At 34.9% G+C, this 14,658-nt stretch overlaps 1 protein-coding gene across 1 annotated transcript in view; it reads right to left on the reverse strand.

The window, feature by feature from the left end:
- Nucleotides 1–5,285: 5,285 nt before the first annotated feature.
- The window catches only part of LOC121725888 (homeobox protein aristaless-like), a 33,819-nt gene continuing 24,446 nt past the window's right edge, over nt 5,286–14,658 (reverse strand). Inside the window, exon 6 of the mRNA XM_042113054.1 lies at nt 5,286–5,296. The gene's annotated coding sequence lies outside the window, so the exon portion shown is untranslated. The remainder of the gene's footprint in view (nt 5,297–14,658) is intronic.

The raw sequence follows: 14,658 nt of genomic DNA on the forward strand, positions 1-14,658 counted from the left end.
GCCATTAGTGACATAAAACATTACATCCGTATTTCTTTACAGTTTGTCCCCAAGTAAACTTCCGATTACTAGAGTCTATTCATGGTTATTCTGCCTAGGAAATTCTCAAAATCACCTTTACGTCGTTATCATAAAGGTTTTGCAGAGGTAAAAAAATATTGAAGAAACCGTCGCTGTCCGATTTAGCACGCACGCCGGCCGGTCGTTATAACATAATTATAACAAAGAACTCGCCATCACAATAATTATACCGGGATATTACTAGCGATCTATACCAGGAATTACTGGCATAATCGCGTATCGATCTACAGGGTGTAACAAAACTAAGTGATAATACTTCAGGGTGTGTATGTGTCCCTTATATGGGATAAAATGTAATTAATAAAAATAACACCCAATTTTTTTGGTGAAATGGACTCTCCTAATAATGCCCAAGCCCTAGAAAAATTCGGCAGGAAGGTTTAATTGCACCCTGTCTAGAGTTCACTGTGAAAGTAGCAGCGTTGTATGAGCAAGCGTGGCGTGTATGAATGAGCAAATGGAAAAATTCCTGACTTTCGGGCATCAGGAATTTTTTCCATACAAAAGTTGAAAACAAAGTTTATCTTTCAGTCCATTTTGACATTAAACGCAATATAGAGGACTCATAAACCCTAAAGTATTATCACTTAGTTTTGTTACACCTTGTATATTATCTTCTTAATACATATTGTACAGCTCCTGTGCTCCCGTGTACACTAGGCACGGGATCTGTACATTTTGCCGCAATTAGTACTGTGAACTTCCTTTCCTTAGACTCAAAGTATCTTTACCGAATTTCATCCAAGGTTGTTGTAACCAAAGAATTACAATTTAAGTTGTAACAGACAAAAATAATTTCATTCGTATTTAAAAAATATGGATATAGAGCACAGAAAGGGTCAATTCACATTCCAACTTGACGAGGCAATGTAATGCATTTTTAAATGATTTGTACTGAACTTTATTTGCTACTAATACCTGCCACTTGCGGTGTGGGGCCACCTCTTCTAAATTTGAAAGTCTCATTTAAATAATGATGCAATGTGAACTGACCCTAAGGCACAACGGAAAAACAAACAAAACATAACACTCATATAAAATCTGGCGAAGGCAGTATTAGATATTGTTTTGTTTGTAATATTATGTTTTTTTCACGATTATTGTGTATTGGTAACTTTCTACGTAATGATCCATGGATCAGGTAATTGTCTCGGACGGATACACAAATCTCCGATTGTGGTTTTCGCACTGCCCGATTGTAGAACAAAGAGTTATCTGTACTAGATGCGATATACTTTAAATAAAGTAGGCTGAAAAAAAAAATTAGATACAAAAATATTCAAATAACTAGAAGGAGCTTGTCTAACTTATGCTAAGTACTCACATACGGTTTTGCTCGATAGTTTTACTCCAAATCGAGTAATAATTACTGTATGGATCGCAAAACTGACAGCTCGAAGCCTCGCATCGAGCCGCTCGAAGGATTGATGGAACTGGATCGAGCCGGATTGATGGAATCAAATATATCAATTTAGAATAAAACTATCGAGCAATGCTGAAGGTGTGGACTAAAGCCCGAGCCGCGAGTTTTGCTCGACGTTATTACTCGATTGAGCAAAACCGTATGTGAGTACTAAGCATTAAAATGACGCGCCCCTCCCCCATATTTATTAAACAATTTTTTTCATTTATAGCAACTATTGAAGTGGTGGCGCGTCATTTCAAATTAGACAGGGTCTACACAGAAAATAGTACGGTATTTTCTATGTAGAGCCTGTCTAATTTATTATTTAAAACATTATGGAATCAGATTTTATTCAAATCATCCATTAATATCCCTAACTTTGTCGTGTCTATAGCAATATAGATGAAAATTTGATAGAATAAAGTATATAGCTACCTATATATTTTATTCTATAGGTATAGCTCCTACCTGGCACAATCGAGTCAGGAGATTTTAGGAGTCACGAATACGCTTAGTGCATATTATTTGTAGGTGCAACAGTATTACCCAATATAGTAACTACATTTTTTTTCATGCGGAAATGCTCTACATATCCCCGGCGAATTGGGGATATCGGTCGGGGTATGTGGGACTCCCCTGCGGTCTACCTACTAAGAGTACTAAGACCCCATGGTGCTCCACTCCCCGCATCGGCAGAGTTGCGGGTACGATAGAACCTACTGCAACTCCACGAGCGATCCACATAGTAACCACTTAGGAGGAGGGGGCTACATCCCCTTTAATAAAATTTCCTTCCTAGGACGGTTTAACGTTTCGAACAACCTTTTTATATATATAACTATAACTAGCTATTTGACCGAGCTTTGCTCGGTATTCCATGAAAATGACATTTTCTAAAAATGATTCCTAGCTAGATCGATTTATCGCCCCCGAAACCCCCTATAAACTAAATTTCATGAAAATCGTTGGAGCCGTTTCCGAGATTCCAATTATATATATATATATATATATATATATATATATATATATATATATATCTACACAAGAATTGCTCGTTTAAAGATATAAGATACAAGCTATTTGACCGAGCTTTGCTCGGTATTCGATAAAACACGAATAAAATGTCATTTTCTAAAAATGATTCCTAGCTAGATCGATTTATCACCCCCGCAACCCCCAATATATTTATATATATTTCATGACAATCGTTGGAGCTGATTCCGAGATTCCAATTATAAATATAAATATATATATATATACAAGAATTGCTCGTTTAAAGATATAAGATTAGGGGCAAACGAGTCACCTCATGGAAAGCAACCGCCGCCCATGGACACATTGGACACCGATTGACAGTAATAAATTTATTTGAAGCTTATCCATGTAATAAAAGATCTGTGTCTCGTTACCCAGCGCACGCGACTCACCGCAGAGTCAATCGTCTATGTGATTTGTTTGTTTGTTTTGTTACTTGTGGTTGTTGCCCTATTGCCTATTGGTTTCCGATGTTTACTATAGCTATCAATAGTTCTAGTGAAACAACTTATAAGCAATCATGACCGTATATAAACACGTAGGCGAATGCTGAGAATCATAGCAACTGTGACCCCTATATGTTAAAATGCAAGTAACGTCCTTTGCATAAAGGATATTGGTAGTAAGTTTTTTATAATTTTGTTGTAATATTTTTCGAGGTTCCTAGAGTAATAGATTTCCAGAGCTTTTCCAAAGATCGCCCGTGAAAATTTTCAGCCGAAAACAAGTTACGCATTATTGTTTGTTACCTACATAATGTTTGCTCATATCATGTCTTCTTACAGCTAACTAACGATTACAAAATAATTGTTATCGGATTATTAATAACATTATTATTAGCTTCCGTAATAATTACCGAGCTTGTTATTTAGTGGGTGGGCGAACCCACGGAATAATGAAAACTAATAAATTGAATGAAACCTCTGTTAGTTTTCTTGATTTTAATTAATGTATACCGCATACATTACGATAGTACATCTACACAGCGCTAATTAAAGTGTAACAAACGGGGGCTACTTTGCATAATCTGCTAATACGCGTTATAAAATTCAATTTAAACAAGGCGTTCGGTGGGGAAATTGTACGTTGAGTTGGCGCGGACGGGCTACAAGTGGCCGCGATTTAAGCTGTTGTCGCTTTTTAGAGTGAGTGTGTGTGCGTTTGTTCACAGAGTGCTCTCAAGATTTTTAATATGAAGGGCACCATAAGGATACTTAACATGCACTGACGACGTAGTACAATTTTATATACGTAAAATAACTAAACAAAAAAATCCGCTAAATTGCTAACCTCTTCAGAAACGCTACCTGAAAAATGCATTCGATTCAGCCACTTAGTAAAATTTTATACATTTATATTATATTGCTTGCCGTGTACCTTACCTGTTAACAATAGGGAAGATGCGATATTATTATTCTTGTGTTATTTTTAAAAAACTCCATGTCGAATAGACCGCAAGTATATTGAAAAATTAAAACACTGGAATTTACTTCAAAAAATGCGGATTAAAATTGACAATCTAAATTTTGGCGCCAAAACGGATCTATAGTCTGTATAACATCACTACTGTCCTGCCCCGCATTCCATTTAGCGTTAAAAACGATCAAAACGCTCGAAACAGGAGGCATTTTGAGCGCTTTGATCGTTTTTAACGCTAAATGAAACGCGGGGATAGCAGATATGATGTCACTGAATGTTGATTAGTGTTTTGAAATCCGTTCTGTTTCAAGTTACTTTTAATTCGTAATTTTTGTAAAAAAAACCACAATATTTTATAAAATATAAACCTTGCAGTCTTTAACATTTTGATAGCAAAATTTTCATAAATAATTAAATATTATATTATTTGCATGTTCCCTATTAAAAACATCTGTCAACAGTTTGTTGCTCGTGTGCGCTGTCATTATAATAATACACATTTCTGGTTGTACTGCGCAGTTTCGCTGTTGGCGCGCATGTCGTGTATTTAACGTTATGAAGCTAATTACGATTTATTTAATTTGATATTTTCATATTACTAATGGAGTTAACTGTTTTTGCGAAACTTTCGCGTTTGTTGCCATGCCAATTTGAAATTATTTTTAAACTAGATTACGCCCGCAACTCCGTTGCGCCAAAATTCGTTTATCACGCGGGAACCGTACATTTTTCCGGGATCGAAATTATCCTATGTCTTTTCCCGGGACTCAAAGTAGCTCCATACTAAATTTCATCAAAATCGGTTCAATAGTTTGGGTGTGAAGAGGTAATAGACAGACAGACACACTTCACATTTATAAAATTAGTAAGTACACGTGTAAAACAGTTACCACAAAGATTTTACATTGTGTTTGGTTTGAGTCCATTTTAATATCCCAAAGGTTTGTAATTATAACCTAGGTGAGCTACGGCCTACGAGTTACTTTTTTTTTGTAATATACCTCATTTTTAGGGTTCCGTATCCAAAGGGTAAAAACGGGACCCTATTACTAAGACTTCGATGTCTGTCCATCAGTCTTTCCGTGTGTCTGTCTCCAGGCTGCATCTCAAGAACCGCTATAGCTAGACTTCTGAAATTTTCACAGATTGTGTATATCTGTCGCTGCTATAAGAACAAATTTTAAAAACAAAATAAACTAAACAATTAAGGATGGCTCCCATACAAAAAACACAATTTTTGCCTATTTTTGCTCTATTATGGTACGGAACCCTTCGTGCGCGAGTCCAACTTGCACTTGGCTGATTATAATTATTTTTGAAGTATTAGCTCATCAACGATGAGAATAATTTATAATCCTTACAGTGATTTCGTAGAGGCTCTACGAAAGAGTTCAACGCGCGATAATACAGTTCTCATATTATTATCTGAAAACAATATTATTGAAACTAATTTTTAGGGTTCCATACCCAAAGGGTAAAAACGGGACCCTATTACTGAGACTTCGATGTCTGTCCATCAGTCTATCCGTCTGTCTGTCTCCAGGCTGTATCTCAAGAACCGCTATAGCTAGACTTCTGAAATTTTCACTGAGTGTATATTTCTGGTAACAAATACTTACTAAAAACTAAATAAAGTTATTTTTTTTTCCCATACAACAAACGTGATTTTTTGTCCTTTTTGGCTCGTGATCCATAATGGCAACATGCAGACACTTGTAATTTTCACAAAATCTTTACTTATACTTACATTTAATAAAAAAATTAATTAAAATAAATAATAAAGGGGGCTCACATACAAAAAAACACTATTTTTCCCTACTTTCGCTTCATAAAGGTACGGAACCTTTCGTGCGCGAGTCCTTGCACGCACTTGGCCGTTTTTTTTAAGTTACGATGATCTAAATAAATTTTACCGTAAACAAGAGCCTAATAAAATTAAAATTCACTTTGAAAACAATCTGTTATCGCTTATCGGGCTCAGACCAGACGCCATTATTGTCCAGACGTTCCAAATTCAAACAAATTCGAATCATGTTCTTTTTAAACGTCACTTTGTTCCTGGCGCGTGCCTGCTAATGGAAAGCCTTACCCTATCTGTAAAAAAAAAATAACGCGCGCACGGCATAATCTCGCTTTACGAAATTTAACATTAACGCGTAACTATAAGGTTGCATTTTGCTTGAAACCGTGAATCCATAAGATAAATCGATTTAGGATAACCTTATCAATATTTTTTGCTGGTTATAAACTTTTATCGAGTTTTCGAGTTTATGGAATTGAAACATTAAGTCACGGTCTAGTTTTTTAGCTATTAGTATTCATATAAATATAACTCGAACATAAATTGATTTTAATTACCCATAATTACGACTTGACGATCGATTTCTGTAAATTGTAACTAATATTTTATGTTGGTTTTATTTGTCCTTGTCAATAAATAACATAAGGTGGATGTTACGATATCGGCACATTAATATTACTTAAACACATTTAATACCTATTAAATTAAAATCATCGATGTACTTTTATATTACTTTATAAGTCCAAAAAAGGAAGATCATGTGGATTGAGCATTAAAAAAATTGCCAGGAAATACTAGTACGAGCTACTATAAAAATACCTATATTATAGTGAATCAGATAGTTTAAATGAGCAAAGCATTGCAGTATCATGATGCTACAGGTACAAAACCTCTATCCGTGCTTGATTTACAGAAACCCTTGTTACTCTACTGCGTGGTTACCTTCGCATCGTCGCGTCGCCGCATCGGTTGCGTTGCGTCTTCTTAAACTATTTTTTAAATACTAAGCAAGATTTTTAGCGACAAATGACAAAAACTTTCGAAGAAAGCTGTTAAATGGTATTCAGTAGACACTAGACCAGTGTTTTGCAACCGACTTTTTTTTTGACGCGACCCCGGCTCTGGTATGAAAAATAAATACTTATCACGCACCTTTTGTTTTTTATCATGCGTGTAGGTTTAATATGAATTTATTATATTTTATTTATTTAATAATTTTTTCAGTAGTTCTCTGTTCTCTCGATCTCTGACATCACCCTACAGAAGCTTCGCGACCCATAGGTTGAGAAACACTGCACTAGACAATCAAAGAAAGTGTACTTCAGCTGGGCGACCTTTGGCGACACAATAATATGTGGGGCACACTGATGAATTTTAATTTTTAATAGCTAAATTGCATGTCTATCGCACGTGTATCTTGAATGTAATTAATTATATTATACGTTTATCTCGTCAGCCTTATTTAAATTTTTATCTTGATGAAAGTATTTAAAAATAGAAACATGCTTATTGTCAAGACAGTTTGACTATGTCATTTTATCAACCCTGTGGCACAATAGATATAACTACTGCGGGCTGTGTGGCATTTGTGCATGACTCAGTGTAGAAAGAAATTAAAAAAAAACTTGAATAAAAAAATTAAAATATTGTCATAGAAATAATGTTAAAATTTATACCATTGAATTTACAATTGTAATAAACGGACCAGTGGCCGTAGCCAAAGACCCTTTTCGTTATTGAAAACGATGACGAAATTCGTTATAAATGTATGGGATTTCACATTAGTCTTCGAAAGCGAAATGTCATTTAGCGATGACTTATGTCAAACGGCATACATTTTGATAACGAATTTCATCATCGTTTTTAACGAAAGGCTTTTGGCTACGGCCACTGATCTGTATAATATTTCAATGCCAAAAAAATTTATTCATCGTTTATAACAAAAGATACTTTGTCTAAGGGGGCTGAATACGAAATAGGTACTTTATATTATAAAATACCTACGTCCTTATTATAAATTTATAATACCTGTGATTATAAAATTATTAAAAGTTCAAAATATAAAAAACGCAAGAAAAAGTACTCAAAAATAATTTTTAGCGCTGCAGTCCGCAGAAATCATTCGTATGACGCATGAAACAAATTTATGTTTAATTTTATTACTATACAGATACATTGTTAATACAATAGAGCTCGTTATCTAACTATATTCCTGCAATCATTTTATTGCATTTAATTGCCTCGCATTAACATAATAAACTCGTTAACGAAAACATTCAATATTTTAGTTAATATTTTGTAATTAGCGTTTAATCTATATAATAATTGGTATAATATTATAACATTATATCTACGTGCTACTAGTTGTAACTAGTTTTATATTTTGGATTCAGTCAATCGACTTCCTATTATTTCGACAGCTTTGTTGATTATGACGTTATTTAAGTAAAAAGTTGTATCCTGTTAATAATAATATAATTATTATAATAATTAACAAAGAATTCGAGAGTGTGGATGAATCGAAAGTATAAAGGTACAAGTTGGAACCGAGCGACACGACAACTGCAACGACGTGTCGTCGCGACAAGTCGTCGCAGTCATCGTCGGTTTCTATGTATTTCTATGAAATAATACGGTTCGTCGTCGGTTTGTATGTATTTCTATGAAATACCCTCCGCAGCTGGCGACAAGAAGCTAGCGACAATTTTCATAAAAATACATAAGAACTAGTAGTGTCGCGACGACATGCCGTCTGTTACCGTTGCATGTAGCGGGCTTCCAAATTGTACCTTAATTTTGATAGACATTGATATAAAGGTCAAATCACATTGCACCGTCGCGAGATGTTGCGCTGTATTTTGAAATGAGCCATTTAAATTTCGAACAGCGGTCTGTCAATTCAATGTATAAAGCAGGCGCCAGATATAGCTTCACTTGTTTGAACACTTATTTGATTGCTATGTGTGGCACGAGACTTTGAACAAAGATTTGCACTTTGCCATGCGGAGTCGGTTTTTTAGCGCACATCAAAGCGTTCAAAGTTGACTGTGTTCAAATGTTTGCGTAGCCTGCCACACTTGCGCAAACTCCATTTGCCAAGCAGTGTTGAGCAGAACGGTTGTCTGTGTCTATGCGCGTAAACACGTCCCAGATTTTCGAAATGGACTGAATTTTTGAATTTTCGAAATGGACAAGTGTGTCATTGAATTTGTAGAGTTGCTACAAGTTGCTGCTGTTGCTCACGCCTTCTTCTCAGACGTTTCCTCAAAATTTTTAAAAGCACTTAAATAATATAGGTATATCGCATCCACAAATCCGTCGTCCATCTTGTTTGTCGTTCTTGCAACAACTGTGAAGTGAAAATGTCTGTGAAACATGTCTGGCAGGTAAAACATACAAGTGTTCAAATGTGTCAGCAAAGTCTTCAAAGTCTTTGTTCAAACATTTATCTGTGTCTGGCGCCGGCATAAAAATAAGCAATTATGGTTCAGAACTTAAGATTATAATGGCTCAATTAAGAATGCATTGAGTTTTAACGACACATCACGTTGCCATGTGAAAAAAATATGTTTTCCTCTAAAGGACCTATGCTAGATAGATATATTTTACTCTAAACAAGCACGGTGGAAGGCAGTCTTCCACCGTGCGTTTTTCGCGTAACTTTCTGCCGCGCACTGTAAAACTGTGGAACGAACTGTCACCAGCAGTATTTTCGGACCTATACGACCTGCAAACCTCGAAGAAGAGAACGTATTCCCTCTTAAAAGGCCGGCAACGCACCTGCAGCTCTTCTGAGGTTGCCGGTGTCCATGGGCGGCGGTAGTTGCTTTCCATCAGGTGACCCGTTTGCTCGTTTGCTGCCTTATTTCATAAAATAAATAAGCGATTATCAAAGTGTGCTCCGCGCAGTCATTGTATCTACTCCACAAAGCCCTCGTAGGTGCTTCGCGAACGATACATAAATTGTTTTTAGAAATGACATCAGCCTCTACCATGGAGACAATTCATTTGAAGACAATTCTTTTTTTGGGGAGGCGTCCTTCAAAATTCACTTCGCAAAAGGATTCCGCCATCAAAAAAATTTAAGAACCGCTGCTCTAAACCTAAATAAGGCAAATAACTTTAATTTACTCGGCAAATAACTATTAATTTACACGTTATACTTGTTTATATTTTTCGGGTATTGCAAAAGATATCTATAATTTATTAAAAATATTCAAAAAATATAATATTAAGTACTCAAGTAATATTATTTTACATACACGTAACACGTTTTTTTTTAAATTATACATTGTAATAAATATGCGTGCATTTTAAGTGTTTAACAGTAAAATATTGTAATTTTTTATTGTTATAATAATTTAACTCTTAAATATTGTTTTCTTGTTTTTTACTGAAATAAATACAAATGAACATTTAAAATTATATTCTTGTAGTCGTTAACAAAATAAAAATTTTAACGAAAAAATTAGGAAGTTCTTGTTAATACATTAATGGATGAAGTGGCTAACTAACAATTTGAAAACTGTCGTTTTTGTGCATAAATGGAGGCTTTAGAACCGTGAAAATAAAAAAAAAATATATTCTATGTTACATGCAATGATGCAAACACTCAAAGCAGATATGTTACCACCGCGCGCGTTGTGAAGATTCAAATACGGCCCAATTGGGCCGTCTGTTGTTTAGTCTGCATCGAGCGCAGTCACGAACGTGCCGCGTCTTGTCTTACCTAAATAAATTGAAAATGACGTCGTGCGTGTTTCGAAAATGTTCCAATTATGACTCGAAAGTAAACAAAACACATGGAATCTCTTACCACATGTCTTGTATGCAATAAATACCTCGTTTATTTACATTTTCAATTATTTTTTCCAACAATCTGGAAAAAATCGATTTTTCGTCATAGCTCAGGCAAAGAAAGAGACAGCGATACGATTCGACGTTTAAAAATAGAACTGTCTCTTTTATGTACATGGTTTTTCGTATCTTTTGTTTCACTTATCTGTCAAATTTGTCAATGTTTGCAATTTTGAATTTGAAAATTGTTCGGAAGAGATTTAAGCCGGAAAATAGTATGGACGTAACATATCTGTATAAGTAGAACATCATTGGTGACGAAGTATGTGAGTTACAAGGCTTGTTTAAATTACATTAGGTTAGGTTAAGGAAAAAAATTCTTCGCATTTTATATAAAAACTAGCTTTTGCCCGCGGCTTCGCTCGCGTTAAGAAATATTATTATATACAAACTTTCACCCTCTATTTTAACCCCTTGGGGGTAGAATTCATCAAAATCCTTTCTTAGCGGATGCCTCAGTCATAACAGCTACCTGCATGCCAAATTTCAGCCCTATCCGTCCAGTGGTTTGGGCTGTGCGTTGATAGATCACCATGTCAGTCAGTCACCTTTGAGTTTTATATATTTAGATTCAAAAGGTTTTGTATAAAGTTTATTTACAATTGACTAAAGTATATAGGTGCCATTTTGTTCAATAACTTTTTGGCATCTTGTTGGTAGGGACATGATCATTGCTATAAAAATTTTGGGGCTTGTGATGAAAAAACTGCGAGAAGTTTGACGACCTCTGTGGCTCAGTGGTGAGCGCGTTAGTAGCTCAAGCCGGGGGTCGCGGGTTCGAATCCCTCCGACGGAACAAAAAGTTTTCAATGTTCCCGGGTCTGGATGTGTATTAAATGTGTATGATATAATAAAAATCTTAAATATATGTATAGTATAAAAGTATTAAATATATTTCCGTTGTCTGGTACCTGTAACACAAGTCCATCAGGTACTTACCACGGGGCCAGACTGACGTGGTGTGAAGCGTCCATATTATTTAACAGAGCGACCAAAGCGACGTGCATCTTTGATATCAAAATTTCCGGATTGAAAACGCTTAAACCAATTTTGCGCTACTCTCACAGATACTGCATTAGGTCCATAAACATCACAAATTTTTTTCGCGGCTTGTGTTGTAATTTTATCGTTTTTTGGAATAAAATTTTAAAATGTATCGAATTTCTTCATTCGAATCACTCATTTTAATAATAAGAAAAACAAATGAAAATCCCACATGTAAGTACCTTATTTGAAATTGGAATTGTCTTCTGTAAAACTAAAACATTTTAATGATACCAAATTCAGCCAGATACATTAATTGATATAGTCCCATGAGATTTTATGCCAAGTTCATACATACTATAATTCGAAAAGACTTTTTTCCCAACCTATTAAATGAAAAAGAAAACCAGCCAAGTGCGTGTCGGGCCACGCGCAATATAGGGTTCCGTAGTACCGCAATTTTTTGACAATATATTTTCAATGAATGTTTGTGAAAAATGAAATTATTGTCAATGAATGTACATTTATAACGTGCTTTACACTACTAACGTGCTTGTCGACCTCCGTGGCTCAATGGTTAGAGTGTGTGGCAACTCAAGCCGGGAGTCGCGGGTTCGAATCCCGCCGACGGAATAAAAAGTTTTTCAATGTTCCTGGGTGTGTATTAAATATGTGTATGATATAATAAAAATCTTTAATATATGTAAGTATAGTATAAAAGTATTAAATATATTTCCGTTGTCTGGTACCCGTAACACAAGTCCTTCAGGTACTTACCACGGGGCCAGACTGACGTGGTGTGGAGCGTCCATAGATATTATTATTATTACTCACAACATCATCTCGGTTACCTTTGAGGTATTACATCATAAAATTATAAAGGTAAGAAATGACAATGCCATTTCATAGGAACTTTACTTTTCATTTAACCTTTTTCTCTTATCAACCATAACCTCAGAATTAGTTTCTTCTGTTGAACCTTCAGCACTAATTTCAGTTGCATCAGTCATTTTGTATTTAAAGACACACTTTTCGATAACTTTTGGCACTGACAAATAGTTAGTGCCAAAAGTCCAACTGCAATTTCAAACACATTAAAATTTAAATATCAAAAACTGCCAAAAACTCGCTTACAAAAACAACCACAAACAAAACAATGCGTGACAATGAAATGAGTTGACATTTAAAACGTCAAGTCTTCAACCAATCAGAGAAGATGTTGTTGTGGGACGCTTAAACCGACCAATCAGTGATTTTTTTCGATAATAACTAACGATTCGTTTCGCAATCTTACTAAATCGACTCGCGTTTTCGCGAAAACACTACCTTTTGTCAGTAAGATTGAAAAATGTAATCACCATTGTCTAATTATGTGTTTTCTCGAAGTCCCTAGAATTTTCGCGATAATTCGATTTATCAAATCATCCTACGACATATACAATGATTAACTAAATCTCAATTTCATTTAAGTCTATCGTCTTCCAGCATCGTAAATTTACTTATTAGAAAACACAGCAAAATTTTACAGCCCGCTCTTAAGCTAAGCTTCTATTAAAAGTATTGAGTGCTAGCATGTGCTAGCGCCCAGTGGCTAACGGTTTGTGAAATCGATTATTAAATTGATTGAGACATCAAACGCGTGGCGACGACGTCACTTCGCCATTAGTTTACCAATAGAATATTAATCAAATGATTATTTTTTTTATAAACTGCCTAAATAATATCCAAACAAGAGAACATAAAACATAATGACTCTCTGATTTTGATAATAGATTTGTTAAAAATAGACAAATGCGTGGTTTGATAGCCTTTCTCTACTTCTACCTCCTTAAAATTAATACAAAGTGAAATTTTTAAATTTTAATAAATAAGTTTTAATTTTTCATTTGCTTTTAAATTTTTCTATTAGCAATTATTGTTATACTTACTGACATAAAAAATGTGCTTTTTGAAGTCGAAATTTTTTGAAAACCTTCATTTTTATGACGTTAAATTAAATTGAAATTCTATAATATATTTTACAATGTACAGTAGGTACTTATATGTAATTTTAGAAAAAAATATTTTAAAATTACCAATTTTAATACAAAGTTTGAGAAACGTAGTGCATAAAAAAAATTAAATAGGTTTTCTGTCGTGTTCATCAAGGTGTTGATTTGAAAATGAATAAAAGTTATAATCTAACACGATAATGTCAATCGCCGCTATTAATTTTGTTAGTATAGATAAAAAAGCGCAGACGAGACACTAAAGTGTCGTGAACTTTGCCACATCTTAATTTTTTTTAAATGGAAGAAACGGGGGCAAACGAGTAAACGGGTCACCTGATGGAAAGCAACTTCCGTCGCCCATGGACACTCGCAGCATCAGAAGAGCTACAGGTGCGTTGCCGGCCTTTTAAAAGGGGATTAGGTTAATAGGGAAGGGTAGGGAGGGAAGGGAAGGGAATAGGGGAGGATAGGGAAGGGAATTGGGCCTCCGGTAAACTCACTCACTCGGCGAAACACAGTGCAAGCGCTGTTTCACGCCGGTTTTCTGTGAGAACGTGGTATTTCTCCGGTCGAGCCGGCCCATTCGTGCCGAAGCATGGCTCTCCCACGTATAAAAATGTAATAAAAACTACAAATATGCTTTAAAAAATTTGCTTAGTTGTCTCCGAAAAATAGTTGCAAATTTTTAAGCTTACTATAAACAAGTTTGATCAATTAAAAATCGTTCTAGTATAACAGGTTCCCTAAAAAAAAATTTCCTTTTGATTATACTATACTTAAAGCTAATTTGTCGTGAGTAGCTTCATTTTGATATTTTTCTTCTTCGTTTCAATCTTGTTTTAAGGTTAGTCAACAAGGCCTTGTTGACTACTGAACCCTAAAAAAGATTACTAACCAGCAGACTTTTTGTATATTGATAGGTTAATATTTATATAATTTAACAGTAACATTGTCCTACAAATGGAACAATCCATATTTTAGGATCTTCAAATCGAAACATTTAATCCCTTCTATCTCTGTTAGCTACCACTTTCGAGAATTTTCGCAAAGGAAATTGTTGTTCGCCTTAACAAAATGAAGCAACT

This window comes from Aricia agestis, chromosome 1 (assembly GCF_905147365.1).
Source record: "Aricia agestis chromosome 1, ilAriAges1.1, whole genome shotgun sequence".
Taxonomy (NCBI): Eukaryota; Metazoa; Arthropoda; class Insecta; order Lepidoptera; family Lycaenidae; genus Aricia; species Aricia agestis.